The 19,666-nt window shown below is 36.4% G+C and overlaps 1 long non-coding RNA gene across 1 annotated transcript in view; it reads left to right on the top strand.

Moving 5' to 3' along the window:
• Window positions 1–19,389, top strand: part of LOC138756094 (uncharacterized) — a 27,014-nt gene extending 7,625 nt beyond the window's left edge. Inside the window, exon 3 of the long non-coding RNA XR_011352741.1 lies at window positions 19,186–19,389. This is a non-coding gene — a long non-coding RNA (uncharacterized lncRNA). The remainder of the gene's footprint in view (window positions 1–19,185) is intronic.
• The last annotated feature ends 277 nt before the right edge of the window (window positions 19,390–19,666 follow it).

Consider the following 19,666-nt stretch of genomic DNA (forward strand, 5'->3'; position numbering starts at 1 on the left):
GTGGCTGACAAGTCCGATGCGGGACAGGCAGTTTTAGTATAGGCACATTAAATTGTTGTAATAAATTTAAATTCCACCAAAACAAAAATTTATATGTTTCAAATTCAGAAATATTTGCCATCTCAATTTTAGCCCAACTAGGGGGCCATTTCAAGTCCATTAATAAACTAATAAATTTAAATTGAGCTGCCTCATAATAATTTTGAAAATGTTGTAAGCATAATCCCCCTAATGCATATATCCAGGTTAGCTTATTCTCGGAAATTTATCCTTCAATAAAAATTCCATAACCATTTTATTTAAATCTCAAAATAAAATCTTATTAAGTAAGCATGGAATTGATTGAAACAAATATTGTATACATGGAAAAATATTCATTTTAATTGTATTTACTCTTCCAATTAAATTTATAGGAAGATCCTTTAATCTTTTTTCATTAACGGTACATAATTTAATTTATATAAAGGTTGATAATCAACATCCACATTTATACCCAAATATTTAATTTGATCAGTCCACTTCAAATTAATTCTTATAAACTGAATAATCTCCTTCGCCTATCAGTTAAATTTCACTTTTTTCCCCAATTAATTTTATATCTAGACAAAGATCCATATTGTATTAAACATTCCTTCAAATGTAAAAGTGACAGAGCTGGGTTTGTTAAATACATCAGCAAATAGATTAATTTTATACTCCCCATCTAAAACTCTCATAACTTGTATCTGTATATTTTGTCGTATCAACTGTCCTAAAGGTTCAATTACTAATGCAAACAAAGCTGGAGACCTTGTTACTGGGAGTTGAACGAGTTAATCTAAAAGGTTCTGAGATCTGACTATTTGTCAATACCCTAACTATTGGTTTATTGTATAAAGCTTTAATCCAACCAATAAAAGTTAAATTTCTCTAAAACTTTAAATAAAAAGTTCCACTCAACTCTATCAAAAGCCTTTTCTGCATCAAGAGATATCATCATCGGATGGTCAGGACACTGTTGATGTTTATTAATCAAACTAATTACTCGAAGAATATTATCTGAAGCATACCTATTCTTTAAAAAACCTCTTTGATCAACTTGTATCAACTTAGGTAAAAATTTAGTCAATCGATTCGCTAATACTTTAGCTATTATTTTATAGTCTACATTCAAAAAAGAAATTGGTCTATATGAAGACACCTTCTTAGGAATTACAGTAATTAAGGCACTAGAGCATGATTCAGATAAATCATAATGTTCCTTAATCTGTCATAACACATTTCCAAACACTATAGATAAATCCTCATGAAATACATTATAAAATTCAACCGAAAACCCATCATCACCAGGTGATTTTCCACTCGGCATTTCCAACATAGCCGATTTAATTTCCAAATCAGTAAAAGGAGCCTCCAGCTCCAATATGTCTTCTTCTCCTAGTACCGGTAATTTCAACACCGATTAAAAAAAGAGTCAATTGAACCATTTTCTCCTGTTTTTCCTCAGAAGTATATAATTTCTTATAAAATGAATGAAACTCATCATTAATCTCATGAGGTTTGTAAATAATAGTGAAATTCTGTCTAACTGCATTAATAACCCATGATACCTGTTCTTTCTTTAACTGCCATGTAAGTACCTTATGTGCTTTCTCACCCCATTCATAATACCGCTGTTTAGATCTATTAATCAAACATTCAAATTGATAAGATTGCAACGTATTATATTTCAATTTCAATCTAGACAACTCTATCTTCTGATTTTCTGTCACATCTCTCTGAAATTCCTTTTCTAATTGATCAATCTGTTTCTCTAATTCAAGACTCTCGGTCAAATAGTTCTTTTTAACCTTAGAGGTATAACTAATTATTTGACCTCTCAAGTAAGCTTTCATAGCATCCCACAATATAAATTTACTCTGAACAGAATTAACATTTTCTTCCAAAAAGAGATTAATTTGTTTCTTAACAATTCAATAAATTCCACTTTTTTTAACAACATCGTATTAAATCCCCAATGAGAAGCTACACGAACTTTTTCAGATCTCTTATAAGTAAAATACAACAAAGAATGATCTGAAATTACCCTACTTTTATGTTCTGCTTGCAATATTTTCCCCTGTAAATGCGCTGATACTAAAAAAAAATCAATATATAGAAAAAGATTCATGTCTAAATGAATAAAAAGAAAAATCCTTCTCTTTTGGGTTAAGACGTCTCCAGATGTCCACTAAATTAAAATCTTTCATCAAAGCTCGAATTTGAATTGTCATTTTAGATTTTTTAACATATTTTAGAAATTTATCTAGTAAAGGTTCTAAAATCACCTCCAACCAAAACATTTTCATTAGCTTGTCCCAAAAGCAAAAATGCATCTGAAATAAATACTTCATCATCCACATTCAGAGCATAAATGTTATGTAAAGTCCAAAATTCATTAAAAATCTTACAATTCAACTTAAGAATACATCCTGCATTAATTTCCATTGATTGTAATTCAAAAGATAAATTTTTATGTATCAAAATTGCTACTCCCTTAGCTTTAGAATTAAATGAAGAAAAAAAAACATGTCCAACCCAATCCCTCTTCAATTTTATACTTTCTTTTTCATTCAAATGCGTCTCCTGTAATTACAGGAGTAATTTTTAATTCAGCCTTAAGATTCCAGTCCAGATAATGAACTAATTTCAAGAGTAGATGAACTCTTTCCATTCCCATTCTTTCCATTTCTGCCATTTTGTCCATTTACAAATCCATCAGATTTTCTTTTAGGAGATAATGGTGGACTCTTTCTTTGTCCTCTGTCATCTGGTAATGAATTAGCAAAAACCATTGCCTGATGCTCACTCTCAAAGAATTGAAACTGATAGTTTCCATAAAACACTTTCAACACAGCAGGATAACAAAAAGCAAATTTGTAACCTTTACACCATAAAGCATCTTTAACTGAATTAAATTCACGTCGGCGTCTGATGACATCTTGACTCAAATCAGGATAGAAGAAAACTCTACTATTCTGAACCATCATTGGAGCTTGCCTTTGTCTTGCATTTTGAACTGCAAGCCAAAGGATTGTCTCTCTATCCAAACAATTCAAACAACAAACTATCACAGCTCTTGGCGGTTGACCAGATAGAGGTGGTCTTCTTAAAGCTCTAAGTGCTCTTTCCAATACTAGTCCGTCAGGAAGGGACTCTTCCCCCAACATTTGGGGAATCCAATTCTTTAAAAATTTAACGGGATCTTGACCTTCTATACCTTCTGGCAAACCCACAATTTTCACATTATTTCTTCTGCTTTGATTTTCCAAATAGTCCATTTTTCTTGTTAACTCTTTTTCCCAGGCTCCTAAATCTTTAACTGATTTTTCCACCTTCACTATTGTTTCTGTATTGGATTGTGCCTGTTGTTTACATTCAGAAAAAGAAGCTTCAAATTTTTTGAAGTTTTCCCGGTTTTCTTTAACTTCTGCCTTAACCACATTTAAGTCTGAAATTATATCAGTATTCATTTGAACCACCTGATTCAATTGACCAGTAATATCATCCAGATAAGAAGCAATACCTTCAACCATCTTATAAACAGGCTGAAGTGCAGTTTGGAATGCAGGATCCGGTTCCATGACTTGTAATTCACTTTCTTCCAGCTCTTCTTCCATTTCCTGTGCAGTGGCAGAATAAGGTAAGTCCTCTTCTTTTTGCTCTTCAAAAGGTAGCATTCTGATCGTTTTGCTGCGGGTTTGGACATCCAACGACGACTCCCCGACTTCCTCAGGGGGTCGTTGCTGTCGTCCCCCGCAGACCATTTTTAAAATAAAATTACGGAATTCTCTATAGTTAATAGCGCCACCCAAGCGCATAGTCGCTGCAGACTGCACGTCTGCTGTCAGGATCTTCTTTCTCCACACTCCTGTCCCTTCCAACGGGAGAGTTCTTTATAGCAGGCCTCCAGAGTCGTGCCCGACTTCTCAGGAGCATGCTCCTTCCTCCGCAGAATGGGTCGAACCAGCGCCATCTTAAAACTGGTGAGTAACTGTTACCTTAGGTTTTGTCCCCACTGGCGATCGTTGGAGCTTGGGGATCGCTGAAAATGGATCTGAGGCTGTTCCAGGTTGTTTAGGCCCCAATTCTTCTGCACTTTGAAACTGTATTTTCTTTTGTAACTGAGACTTAGTTTTTTTTTACATTAACAGCCATAATAGCTCACCAAAATATCAAACTAAAAATTAAAGTTTTAAAATTATAACTAAAGGGTTAAAAAACGGGCATTTAAAAATCTGACCAGAGAGGGCAGGGATTACACGTCTGATCTTTACACCATCTTGCCATGCCCCCCCCCCTCATTATCTTTGAAGAAATGACAAACATGTAAATATAAATAAGAAGAACTCAAATGGGGAATACAATTTATTATTTCAGCATCTGAATTATTAAATATTCTTCATGAAATGCACTTCTGCAGTTAAGTTCTTACCACAAAAGGTAGAGCAAAACCTTTGGGCAGACGTGTTTGATTCATTGCTTACCAGCATATAATGCCACCTGTAATCCAGGAGCAGGTGAATGCTGAGTTTCTTACTATCCTTCTCAAGTTAGAATCAATACTCTTATAAATAAAAATCAGATATACAAGAATAATTTTTTATGCTCTGAGAGGTTTTCTCAGGAGAGCTGAACAGAAGGTACTCTAATTAAGCAAAAAGAAAAATATCCTCAGGTATTATTTAAAGGGATGTGGAAGGAAAATGATTACTTAATGAGGAAGGGCAAGCAGAGGAATGGTTCCAAAATAAGCTCCAAAATAACCTAAGGGCAAAGAAATATTACCTTAAACATTAGTAACTCTGGAGTACTGAGGATTGAAAGCCAGTTGAGATTATAACAAAGAAGAAACAAAACTATTATTAATAAAAGCAAGAACAACTGCAATTTTTTTTTCCAGTAAGCCCTGAACACTTTATGCTATAATTGAATGGGAGCATGTGCTAAGAAAGGAGGCTGACCACTTGTGCAGCAGATCCTTGAGAAATTCTAAATTGTTCCATAACTACTTTTGAATTACACTCAGTGCTACAAATGGAAAAGGCATTTTTTATGTTTTTGCTGAAGGATGATGCCAAGAGAATTCTTTGTTTGTTTATTAAATGGCACCATTGAATCCTTTAACCTTACCGAATATTAAAAAAAAAGAGAAAAGATTATTTCAAATAATCTATCTTTAAGAATGTGGCAACAGACCACTTACAAAATATTGAGCAGTCAACATGGTTTTATGGAACGGAAGTCACACCTGGCAAATCAAAGAGAATTTTACAAGTGATAGCAAGCAGGACAGATAAAGGTGAACCAGCTGATGTTGGATAACTGCATTTTCAGGAGGCAGTACACCAGGTACTGCAATGAACATTGCTACATAAAATGAGAACTAATAGGATTTTATTGGCATGAGTGGAGCATTTGTTTGAGGGTTGAAAACAATGGGTAGGAATAAATAAGTAGCTTTCAAGTCCACAAACTGTAGCCAGTGAGGTCTGTCAGGAATCAGTTCTGAATCAGTATTGCACCATTAGCCAGTCATGAAGAAAAAAAACAGAGCATTTTTTTTCACTCATGAAGAAAAAAAACAGAGCATTTTTTTTCACCAAGTTTGTCAAAATTACACTGACAGTGAGCTGTGAAAAGGTGATGAACTGCAATCAGCTTTTTAGGAAATTAAGAAAGAGATCAAGAACTAAGGATTATGATCCATGAATTTGCCCAGTACCATACTACTGAATTTTGAAAAAAATGGTACTGCCAATAGGCTGACTAGAGAGACAATGCAGGTGAAATGGTTTTAGATTCCAAAGGTCTTTGAAGCAGGTTGTAGGAAAGGTAAAAAAAAGAATATGCTGAATGTAAGAAATCAAGTTAATTTAGAGAACTAGGCTCAAAGTAATACTGCACACTAATTAACCTAATAGCTATATGGAAAGCTAATTATATTTCATTTGAATGGGTAGTTCAAAATTTTTAATCATTCAGTCACAGTCCTGGGTGAAGGGAAGTCAATAGTGAAGCAGGTAGAAACATTTTCAGGTTGTTCCTTTAACTAATGCTTCATCCATGTGTCAGCAAAATCCTGCCCTATGTGATATAACAAACCTTCAGAAAATCTAACTATTGAGATACCATGAAAAATATGCTCACCAGTCAAGTCAGTTCGTACTTAAGTGGAACAGGTATTGCAATAGTAAAGCAAAAGTAATGTGCCAAATTGTAGATGGAATTGGAGTACTACTTGGCCACACAGCCATGAGTAGAAAGGGACTTGGTAACCTCCTTGCAGAGTGCTGGTATTGAAGATTAACATAGAAGGGATGATGTTACAAGCCCTCACGGCTTGGGGCAGAAAGGCAAGGATCCTTTTACAGAGATGGGGGGGGATGCTGAGACCTAGGTCTCAAAGCTTTGGAATGGGTGTTTGGGATAATGGAAGAGAAGGCAGAGCTGTAATTATTATATACAGTAGTTGCATGACTTAAGTGTCCTTATTATCAAGGTGTCCCAGGGCAGAGTCCAGGACCACTGCATGTACCTGTTGCAATGGTCATCAAATTGTAATGGATCAAGATTGTCTGGGATACTGGAATGGATAAGGGCCATGACCAGCCACTCTAAGCACTTCATGATGTTGAATGTCAGGGGCACCGGGGGCTTGTCCTTGAGCCATGGAGACTTGCTTCCCCTTGGGCGTGCGATCATCGTGAACTTCTTAAACCCAAGAACTTCAGATGGTAGCCAGGAGAAATTAAAGAGCCTGTGAATACTTTCAGCAAGAAATTTGTGCAGGTCTCTCAAGACTAGCCAGACTCTCCATCTGAACCAGTGAGAAGGCCAATTACTGTCTGCAACAATGACCTTGGTAATAGGAAATAGAACATAATGATCAATTAGCATTTTTATGACTGAGAGACATCATTGAGGTTGTTCGGTACCTGCTTTGGTAGCAGAGTAATGATTAGACCGAAAGGACCATTACAGATAAATACAAACATTAAACCATGTGTTTGATGTGAAGAGGAAAGTTTCAGGCTGCTAGAAGGTAGAGATGGGCCTCATCAGCTGGGCAGAAAACTAGCAAATGAAATTTAAGACAGTGAAATGTAAAGTAATGCATTTAGGAGCTTACAAGATAAGATACAAAACCAGAAAAAAATCATATAAATTGATTCAAGAATGAAAAACAACAAGATTGACAAATAAGTAACAAATAAATTAAGAAATCGTAACTACATAATTTAGCACATGAATATGCAGGGACAAAGGGATAGATATAATATGCAAGCTGCTGAGATTTAGTTTATTGCGGAATTTTGTTCGATGCAGACATCATGGGCCAAAGCTCCTGTTCCTCTCTGCACTTTTCTATTTTCCAAAAGAATTAATATTTATTTGTTTCACATGCATCAATATCTTTGCATTGAAAATATGCCTTGTACATGGGGTTAAAGTTGCAGTTTACCTTCAGGTTATTGTTCAAAATAAGATCGATTCTGACCTTATTCTAAGTTTAGCATTTTTTTGGGAGCTCTTGTTTTTTTTCTTCAAAGTCTGATGACATGTTCAGTCCTGTGGACATGGGCAGGATTTAATAATTGATGTTTTCTGTGTAATTTTCTGTCACTTAATGCTTTGTAATATGAAATCGGTAGTTATAGCATTTTCTTTTCTTTTTTTACAGTGATTGATTTTTTTTAAAAGCTCTAATACCCCTTGTCTGTAATCTATCCAAACAAATTTCAAACCCATTGAAAAGTAATCTATGAGAATATTCTTTGCATTACTGCCTTAGAGAGTGCTTATGTATGCACTTAACCTGTTTCAACAGATGTATTTGTCCAAATAGTGTATTAAAATTTTAATTCATGTGGGATATAGTAAATAAGTTGAAGTCCTCAAACATAATATTAGAGCTGATATGAAGTTGCAAAAGACATAATAGAATTTCAGTAGCCATTAAAATGTTCAAAAGCTGTAAGCAAAGCGACTACCGGTAGCGTATTGAATTCTGCGCTTGAAGTTGATGGAGTTGAATGGGGGTCCCAGTTCCAATTAACTTTCTAATTTGGATAACCTTCGATGAGCAACTTCAGATTTTGATAGTTCCTTTTGGTTGGAAGCCTTCATTCAAGTCACTGCTGTCCATTCTCAAAGTGCAAATGCTGCCAAATAAGTGATATCCCGCACATGAGTGCAGCACTGAAGGAGTTCTAAGTAAATCACGAAAATATGTAGCTACCATGGTTGAAGTAAAAACACAAATTGCTGGAGAAACTCAGCTGGTCAAACAGTGTCCTTTATGTAGCAAAGGGACCTTTGGTCCGGGGCCCCAAACAGGCCTTCTATAATACCTTGATGAAGGGCTCAAGCTCAAAATGTTGGTTATGCATTTTTACCTTTGCTACATAAAGGATACTGTACTGTGCATCATACTGTCCTTCCTTGTGCTAATTAGAACATATAGAACACAGAAATCTATGATACAGCACAGGCCTTCAATTTTGTGCGGACCTAATAACCTTCCCTAACAATTGCCTAGAATTTCTCTACTGCATAACATTCTACAATCCCTGTAAAATGAAGTGAGATTGTCTGGCACAGGTGGCACAGTTGGCCCAGCGGTTAGCACAAAGTCTTTTCAGTGCCAGCGATCGGGACCAGGGTTCGAATCCCATGATGTCTGTAAAGAGTTTGTATGTTTTCCCTGTGTCTCCATGTTTTCCCTAAGGGCTCCGGTTTCCTCCCACTGCTCTAAAAGGTACCAGGGGTGTAGGTTAATTGGGTGTAAATTGGACAGCACTGACTTGTGGGCCAAAATGGCCTGTTACAGTGCTATATGTATAAATATAAAACAAACAAAAAAAAAATTAAATTTAGAGCCCTCACAACATCTCCTCCCTTGTCAGGAAAGCACAATGGTGACTGCACTTCCTGAGAAGATTGAACTGGGCAGGTCAACATTTTTCAGGAACTCTATAAAGAGTGTCTTGGGCTACTGCATCACAATGTCCTATGGTTGCATTAGAGAATTGGATTGGAGGTCAATCCACAATCCATAAGTCTAGTCGTCAAATCAAATTTATTGTCATTTGATTGTACAAGTACAACTCAACAAAGTAACATTTTCCGGTTTTCTTTGCAAATCATGCAAACTCACAACCAGATATAACACACATACAGATAGGCAATATATATTCAGGACAAGTACTTTATCAATAAAAATTAAAAAAAAATATATATTGCTTTGTACAAATGAAAGTGTTGGACGGTAAGTTCCTTTGGTCGTTCAGCAGTCTCATTGCCAGTGAGAAGCTGTTCCTTAGCCCGGTGGTGCTGGTTCTGATACTCTTACATCTCTCTTCCATGATGGGAGCAGCTGAAAGATGCTCTGTGCAGAGTGGAAGGGGTCCTCAGTGATTTTGCAGGCCTTCTTCAGATAACGATCCCAGTATATCACTTCAGTTGGGGAGGGGGGACCCCAGTGATCATCTCTGCCACTCTTATGGCCCTGTGAATTGACCTCGCATCCATTACTCTGCAACAACCGTACCACATTGTGATGCATCAGGCCAGGACGCTCTCAACAGAGCTCCTATAGATGTTTGACAAAATGGTGGTCAGTAGCCTTGCCTGGTTCAGTCTTCTCAGAATGTTCAGTCACTGTTGTGCCTTCCTGACAAGCGAGGAGATGTTGAGTGTCCATGATAGGTCACTAGTTAAGTGAACTCCAAGGAACTTGGTACTCTCCATGTTCTCTGCAACTGAGTTGTTGATGTGCAGTGGGAGGGTGGCTGTTCCTGGTCCTGAAGTCCACAATCATCTCCTTCATCTTGTCCATGTTGAGATGCAGGTTGTTACTCGCAACATTTTATGAGATATTCCACCTCCTCTCTGCAGTGCAACTCATCGTTGTTGCTGATGAGGCCGACTATTGTTGCGTCATTTGCAAACTTGATGACACTGTTAGAGCTGGATCTGGCAATGCAGTCATGGGTCAATAGCATGAACAGAAGTGGCTGAGCACACAGCCCTGAGGTGCACCAGTGATCAGCGTGACGGTGCTCGATATCCTACTACTGACTCGAATAGTCTGTGGACTTTCTGTTAGGAAGTCCTGCATCCAATTACAGAGAGGGCTACTGAGTCCCAGTGCTGACAGCTTCTCCACCAGCTTCTGATGAATGATTGTATTAAACACTGAGCTAAATTTAATGAACAGCAGCCTGACATATGAGGCCTTGTTCTCCAGGTGGGACATAATGGAGTGAAACGACAAAGCTAAAGCATAGTCTGTGTAACAGTTCTTCTATAGGTGAATTGAAAAGGATCCAGCGTCTCTGGGAGGTGTGCTTTGAGCATTCCATCACCAGATGCTTGAAGCATTTCATAATGGTGGAGGTCAGTGCCACAGGGTGGTAGTCATTGAGGCCTGCTATTGTCGCCCTCTTGGGTAGCAGGATGATGGTGGATGTCTTGAACCCTGCCGGGATGATGGACTACTGCACAAAGGTGTTGAAGATCTCAGTCAATTGATATCCACAGTATTAAGCGTGGCAGAGAGAATTACTGGAGTCTCCCTCCTTCCACCCCCCTTACCCCCCCCCCCCCAATCAACACGATCTACCTAGATTGTTGTCTGAAGAAAATGCACAAAGTCATTGAGGACCCTCACCACCCCACACACACATTTCAGCTGCTCCCATTGGGAAAGAGATACAGGAGGATCAGAGCCAGCACCACCAGGCTCAGGAACAGCTTCTTCCCATGGGCAGTGAGAACGCTGAACGGCCAAAGGAACCACAAACATTCCCCATTTGAGACTCACAAAACAATATTCATTTATTTATTTATTCATTCTTATATATGCACATTTGTTGTTTGTCTGTATGTGTGTTATGTCTGGTTGCATGCCTGCATGTTTTGCACTAAAGATCAAAGATCACTGTTTCATTGAGTTGTACATGTGCAATTGGATGGCAATAAACATAAACTTGAACTTGATTTTTATCTGTTTCATATACCCATCCATTAGTCTCATAAAATATCCTATTATAACTGCATCCACCACTGTTGCTGGCAGAGCTTTCCATGCACTCAATGTGTGAATCTTCCTTTTTCCAGAAATCCTATACTCCATAAATTATGCTGTTTATACAGCTGTATGAATATTGGCGATAACCTGTCAGTTATGAGTGTTAATTAGTAAAGGTAAAAGATCCATTATTGTCAAATAATACTACATTTAGAGTGTAACATGCATGAAATTCCTTAACATTTTTGTCTACCGTAAGGCAGACAGGGAGTCGCCACTTTGTCCAGTACCCCCCCCCCCCCATAGAATCCTACAGCACCTGATATTCCTAGGCAGTCTCCCCTCCAAGAACTGGCCAGGTCTGAGCCTGCTTAGCTTCTGAGATCCGACAATCTCAGGTGTTTTCAAGTTTCTTCTTACTGTACCAGATATTATGTTGCAAGTAGTTATAAATGCAATATTAGCCTGCAAATGGAGTAGGGAACGATATAACAAGAATAACAGCCTGAAGCTTTTAGTGCAGCAGAAGCCCTGATCCATACAACTGAAGTTGATGGCCTCTTGGGACGATGATAGTGAATGCAACTTGAGTTGCGAATCATGGTGCTTCTCTAAAAACTTACCTTGATCCTTTTTTGTTGAAATGCATTGTGGGACAGCAGGGTCTGGCAAGCGTTGACTGCAAGCCCTACCCTTTTGTCACCTTCAGCGAATAAGTTGATGGTATCTTGGAGATCAGCCTTGATGTGTGCACAAACATACTGCTGCTTGAGGCTGTCTTTGCATAATTTTCGGAAAGAAAAATTAAACCACGCCATTGCCCTCTCCCACCCCAATAATCCCCAGCATTGAGGCCCCAGTTGCTTTTGATCCGCTGCATTGAGCGGAGCATGTTGTTGGCATGCCCAACACCAGATGACTAAAACAGGTGTGCTGCTTGTCCAAAACGGATATGTTTTCACAAACTCTTGTCCTGGGATGACAGTATCAAGTTCACAGAGAAAAAGATTCAATGATCTGCAAAAAACTTCCTTGAAGAAGTGCAGCATTTCCAGTGATCCCTGGAATTTCTGACTCATCATATTGGTCAATGGTTTTAAGAACATCGTGGCGTCCATCATACAGAAAACATGTAAAACTAGAGGGAAGGGATGGTCCACCTCACACACCTGCTCCCATCATCTATCTCTTGTCCCATCCCTGAAAGGGTCTGTGGCACCCACATTAGCCTGATTAACTATACCAGCAATGACAAATTCAGAGTAGAAACACGTCATCAGAGGTCTGACTATAAATGATAAGAATGCTGTTGAGGAACTTCAGCCTTCAACCTTCTGATTGAAAAGGAAGTCACGTGATGGAGTAGTGACCAGTAAGAAAATACCAGCCCTCTCCTGAAAAGTTTAAAAAAAGTAAAGAAAAAACAAAGCTCCAAACACAGAAACCATAACAAATTAAAAATAAAAGTGTGGAGAAAATGGCAGCAAAGAAAGAAAAATCAAAAACAATGAGAAGAAAAGAAGAAGGAAAGACATCGGAAGAGAAAGGTGAAGGCCTTACCTGTACGAGGAGGTCCGCCATGGAGAGAGAAGCCCGCTCCCTGAGGTCAGTGGAAACCCCGAACTCAGGACTACAAATATGGCTCACGGAGCCAAACAAAAGTGCACAACCGCGCTTGTGCAATGCACAAGACAAAAACAACACTGATGGGAGGGGGGACCAGCTGAGGAGTAAATCTCCACAGGCGAGACAGACAAGTATAACACAACAGCAAGGCTCCCAACAGGAAAACAGAAAATAACGGGAACAAGAAGGAAGAGAAGAAAAAAAGGAAATCAGAGAAACAACAGATGACCAACCCAGAGGAAGACGACCAACACCAAGACACTTTTAATAAAAATAATAAAAACAAAGATATCCAATAAAATAAACAACCCAACAAAAAGATCAGAAGAGACAGAGGTAAAGGACACAGATCCTGGAGTGGATTCAGAAGAAGAGGAGGGAGAACATCAAGCTCTACACAGAGAAATGGAAGATGAAGGGAAGGGACAGTACGTGGATAAAAAAATTCTTTAAAGAATATATGGAAACATTAAAAGAATGGCTGACACAAGAATTCAGTGAAATAAAAAGAAGAATAAAAGGTACAGAAGAAAAAGTGAATAGATCAGAGATGATCATGACAGAAATAGGAAAAAGAGTGGACAAGGTGGAAGAACAAGAAACAGCCATAGAAATGGAAGTAGATGACTTAAAAAAGAAATTAGAAGAATCTGATTAAAAAGTTAAAGAAACACAGAAGCTGTTAGCTCAGAAGATGGATATAATGGAAAACTATAATAGGAGAAACAATATAAAGATAGTGGGCCTTAAGGAAGATGAAGAAGGCAAAAATATGAAAGAATTTATAAAAGAATGGATCCCCAGGGTCTTAGAAAGACCAGAATTACAGGAAGGAATGGAAATAGAAAGGGCACACAGAACATTAGCCCCTAAACCACAACCACAACAAAAACAAAGATCCATTCTAGTAAAATTCTTAAGTTATACGACAAGAGAAAATATAATGGAGAAAGCAATGAAAAAAATAAGAGAAGACAAAAAGCCACTGGAATGCAAGGGTCAAAAATTTTTTTCTATCCAGATACAAGTTTTGAACTCCTGAAGAAGAGGAAGGAGTTTAATGCAGCAAAAACGACCCTATGGAAAAAAAGTTATAAATTTATGTTAAAATATCCAGCGGTGCTTAAAATAGTTATCCTGGGGCAGCAAAGCAAACTGTTCTCGGATCCGGAAAAAGCACAAAAATTTGCAGAACACCTACAAAACAGACAGAGAGATGGAGAGATGTAACAAGAACAAAAATGACAACAAACTATATATAAAGAAGAAGAATAAAGTATAAGTAAGAAATAAGAAGGGAAAGAAAGGGAAGAAAGGAAGTAAGGAGGGAATTAAGAGAGTGAGCTTTGTTATATATGAAGATTAAAATCTTTTCTAGGGGGCTGGGTGGGGAAGAATAACAGTCACTGCAAAATCAGTTGATGCTTGCGAGCGGGTTCGCAAATCCAAATGGAGAGGGGAGATGTGGTTGCCCGACAAGGGACAAAGGGCAACTCAGAGAAGGGAGGGACTATTGGGGTTAAAGGAATTTTAGATATGGGAATAGTGGAAATATTTTATGATTTAGAAATGTTGTCTTACAATGTATTCAAAAAGAAGAAAGCAGAAATGGATAAGAAGGGAAGGTGGTGATGAGGAAACGGAAAGGAAAGATAAACAAAGTATGAAATGGCCATGTTGAACTATATGACTTTAAATATTAACGGAATACATAACCAAATCAAAAGGAAGAAGCTGTTAAATTTACTGAAGAAAGAAAAAATTGATATAGCATTCGTGCAAGAAACACATTTAACTGAAGTGGAACACAAGAAATTAAAGAGAGATTGGATAGGACATGTAACAGCAGCATCATATAATTCAAAAGCCAGAGGAGTAGCTATATTAATCAATAAAAATGTACCAATCAAAATAGAAGGGGAAATAATAGATCCAGCAGGGAGGTATGTAATGATAAAATGTCAGATATATTCAGAATTTTGGAATTTACTCAATGTATACGCACCTAATGAAGAAGATCAAAAATTTATGCAAGATATCTTTTTGAAGATCGCAGATACGCAGGGGAATATACTAATAGGAGGGGATTTTAACCTTAATTTGGACTCAAACATGGATAAAACTGGAAAAAAGACTAACAGAAAGAACAAAGTAATCAAATTTATAATTAAATCGATGCAGGAAATTAAACTTTTGGATATATGGAGGAAACAACACGCAAAGGAAAAGGAATATTCATATTATTCGAGTAGACATAAAACATACTCAAGGATAGACCTATTCCTTTTATCAGCCCACATTCAAGGAAGAGTTAGGAAAACGGAATATAAAGCTAGATTGTTATCAGATCACTCCCCCTGTTATTGGCAATAGAACTAGAGGACATCCCACCAAGAATGTATAGATGGAGATTAAACTCCATGCTACTTAAAAGACAGGATTTTAGAGAATTCATTGAGTGACAAATTAAAATGTACTTTGAAATAAATACGGAATCAGTGAAAAATAAATTTATACTATGGGACGCAATGAAAGCATTCATCAGAGGACAGATAATAAGTTATGTAACTAAGATGAAGAAGGACTACAATCGAGAAATAGAACAGTTGGAAAGAGAAATAACAAATACAGAAAAAGAATTAGCAATAAAGGAAGATACAACTAAAAGAAAAGAATTGACAGACAAGAAAATAAAATATGAAACATGACAAACATATAAGGTGGAGAAGAACATAATGAAGACAAAACAGAAATATTATGAGCTAGGAGAAAAAACGCACAAAATACCAGCGTGGCAGCTTAAGACAGAACAAACTAAAAGAACAGTATTGGCATCAAGGAAAAAGGACCAACAAATTACATATAACCCAACGGAGATCAACGAAAACTTCAGGGAATTCTACGAACAATTATATCAAACTGAAAACGAAGGGAAAGAAGACAAAATAGATGAATTTCTAACTAAAATTGAACTACCAAAATTACAAACAGAGGAGCAAAATAAATTAATAAAACCATTTGAAATAGAAGAAATACAGGAGATATTAAAAAAACTACCGAACAATAAAACACCAGGAGAGGATGGACTCCCAATAGAATTCTATAAAACATTCAAAGACTTATTAATTCCTCCTCTCCTGGAAGTAATGAACCAGATTGAAAAAAACCCAAAACATACCAGATTCATGCAAAACATCAATAATTACAGTAATACCAAAGATGGGGAAAGATCCACTAACACCAGCATTGTATAGACCAATATCTCTACTTAAAACAGATTATAAGATAATAGCTAAACTATTAGCAAACAGATTGGCTGACTATGTACCAAAAATAGTAAAACTAGACCAAACTGGATTTATTAAAAAAAGACGAACAATGGACAATATCTGTAAATTCATTAACTTAATCCATGCAATACAAGGAAACAAAACTCCAACAGTAGCGGTTGCTTTAGACGCAGAGAAAGCCTTTGACAGAGTAGAATGGAATTATTTATTCAAAGTACTACAAAAATTCAACCTACCAGAGAAATATATTAATTGGATTAAAGCATTATATAAGGGACCATTGGCAAAAGCGACAGTAAATGGATATATATCAAACCAATTTAAATTAAGCAGATCAACAAGGCAGGGATGTCCACTATCTCCCTCACTGTTCACGTTAGCTATAGAAGCACTAGCAGAACTGATAAGAACAGAAAATAAAATACGAGGGATAAAAATAAAAGAAGGAATATAAAATCAGTCTATTTGCAGATGATGTTATAATATACTTAACAGAACCAGAAATATCAATAAAAGAATTACATAAGAAATTGAAGGAATATGGAGAAGTATCGAGGTACAAGATCAACGCAAATAAAAGTGAAGCAATGCAAATGAATAATGCGGATTTCACAAAGTTTAAGAAAGAATCGCCATTTAGATGGCAAACACAAGCAATTCGATACCTTGGTATTCAACTAAATAATAATCTCGGCCATCTATATAAACTAAATTATCAGCCATTAATGAAAAAAATTACAAGACAACTTAGAGCACTGGAAAGACTTACCACTAACACTGATAGGAATTATAAACTGTATTAAAATGAACATCTTCCCAAGGATACAATACCTATTTCAATCATTACCAATTCAGCTAACAGAGAAATTCTTCAAGGAGCTAAAGAAAATAATAAGGAAATTCTTATGAAAAGGGAGAAAACTGAGGATAGCACTAGATAGATTAACAGAATGGTACAAACAAGGGGGCCTACAACTACCAAACTTTAAAAATTATTATAGAGCGGCACAATTAAGATCAGATTTTTATCAAACAAGGGAAAAACCAGATTGGACCAGATAAAATAGAGGAGAAGATACCTGAGCATATACTCTATAAGTGGGATGAAAAATTGGTGCAATGTAGGAATTCATCAGTATTACACCATCTACTCAACATTTTGAAGAAGATTCACGTAGAAAGGAATAAAATAAATTATCAACTACCAAAATTAATATTGACACAAAATCAACTAATCCCTTTCACAATAAATAACCTTTCCTTCAGAGAATGGGAGATAAAAGGGATCAAAAGAATAGAAAATTGTTTTTCGGGAAATAAATTATTATCTTTTGAACAAATGAAGGACAAATATAATATAACTCACGATACAAGGTTTGCATACCACCAACTGAAAACCTATTTGAAGGACAAATTGGGAAACAGTCTGAGGTTACCAGAAGGAAGCAATTTTGAATATGTGATTACAGACACAATGATAATTAAACAATTTATAACAAACATGTACATCAAACTGCAAGAAAAGGAGAACGAGGAAACAAACTGTAAACCTAAACAAAAATGGGAACAAGATCTAACCATAAAGATAAAGAATGAAACATGGGAAAAGCTATGCTCCGGAACCATGAGAAATACAATAAACACGAGGTTACACATGATACAATATAATTGGTTACACAGCCTATACATCACACCCCAAAAGTTAAATAAATGGGACCCAACAATATCAGACAAATGTTTTCGCTGTAAAAAGGAAACGGGAACAACAATTTGGAAATGTGAGAAAGTGGAAACATTTTGGGAAGATCTAAACCAGATATTAAATAAAATCACAAAAAGCAATATACCAAAAAACTCAAAGATCTTTCTTCTAAGTAATATAAGAAATAAAGAATTTGGACTCAATTTGGATGGAGCACAGAAAAGATTTATTACAATAGCCCCTAGCTGTAGCAAAAAAATGTATTATGTCAACCTGGAAATTAGAAGACCACTTGAGCCAATGGTACATAGAAATAAATAAATGTATTCCATTAGAAAAAATAACATATAATTTAAGAAATAACATCACAATATTCGAACAAATATGGGAACCATTCATGAAATACAATAGAGAAATCCTACCATGAACCTCCACCACCTAAAATGACAGAAGGAGAAGACAACAAAATGAACTGACTCGGTATATAAAAGTAAAAAATAAAAATTTCTTGTTTATTTTATTAAGTGACAACATTGTTTAATGGATTTAATGTATCTTATAGATTGAACTTTGAATAAATGGGAAGGGGGAGAGGGAGGGAGGGAAGGGAGGGGGAAAAGGGGAGAAAATGACACTATATATTCAAGAGAAAAATGACTGTATGTATTTTGGTCAATATGGTTTATTGTGTAAAAAAATTTTTTTAAATTTTTAAAAAACCTTCTGATTGAAAGACACGAATCGTAGCAAATAATCTAATGGTATTCAGTAGTGCATGCGTGCAAATTGGCTGCATTATTTCTTACATTGCCAAAGAGTAATGTGTGAAATGCTTTGCAATGAAGCATGATTTTGCATAATGATACAATTTTAAAGTGGAGATGAGAAAGATTTGAAGGGGTACATGCATAAATCTTTGAAGTCATCGGAAGAGATTAAACATAAAATTTATCTAGTAATTGGGATCCAGGAATGAATAAATAAACAGATTTAAAGTAATTAACAGAAGGGTTAATAAATGTGGCCGGGGCTCTACATCTCACTAATGAAATATTAATTGCATTATGACATCTCACTAATGAAATATTAATTGCATTATGACAGTATATGAATGAGGTGTGTGGGATTGTGGACCTAGTGCTGAGTAGGATTATATTGGTAGCTCTTTCTCAACTAACTCATGCATGATGGGTCAATAACCCTATGATTCTAAATAGTGAGGTGAAATACAAAACCCAGTGAGTTATACAGATCCCATTTAAAATCAGAGCTCAGTCCCAGCTGGGAATGACAATTTAGAGATGGTATGAAATATTCAGAGAGATGTCAGCAGTGTTCCCTTTGAGTAGGTTGAGCAGACAGGGATGCTCCCTGTCCCCAGCGCTTTTTTATTTTAGTGATTGAACCACTGGCAGAGATGATAAGAATGGATCTGGATATAAAGGGCTTCAAAGTCAGACAAGAAGAACACAAAATCAGTATATTCACCGATGATGTGCTATTGTATCTTTCAGAACCAGCTAAATCTTTGGATAAATTACAAGGAACCCTAGAAAAATATGGAGGAATATCAGGCTACAAATTAAATATGGATAAAAGTGAGATCATTCCATTAACAAATTTTGAATATGAAAGATACCAAAAGGGATAAAATTTAAATGGAAGACAAATAAAATATCGTGGAATAGCAACTAACAATAACTTGCAAAATCTGTACAAACTAAGTTACGTTTCTTTTTTTGGGAAAATAGAAAGAGACCTACCGAAATGGAGTGACTTACTGATTACTTTGGTGGGAAGGGTTAACTGTGTCAAAATGAAAGTGATACCAAGACTGCAATACCTTTTTCAATCACGGCCTATTTCATTACCTACAAACTTTTTTTAAAGCTACTAAACAGCCATATTAGACAGTTCCTATGGAATAATAAGGTACCAAGAATTGCATTGGAAAAACTGACATGGGACTACGGGCTGGGAGAGACTTCCAAATTT

Source organism: Narcine bancroftii, chromosome 3, assembly GCF_036971445.1.
Source record: "Narcine bancroftii isolate sNarBan1 chromosome 3, sNarBan1.hap1, whole genome shotgun sequence".
Classification (NCBI taxonomy): domain Eukaryota; kingdom Metazoa; phylum Chordata; class Chondrichthyes; order Torpediniformes; family Narcinidae; genus Narcine; species Narcine bancroftii.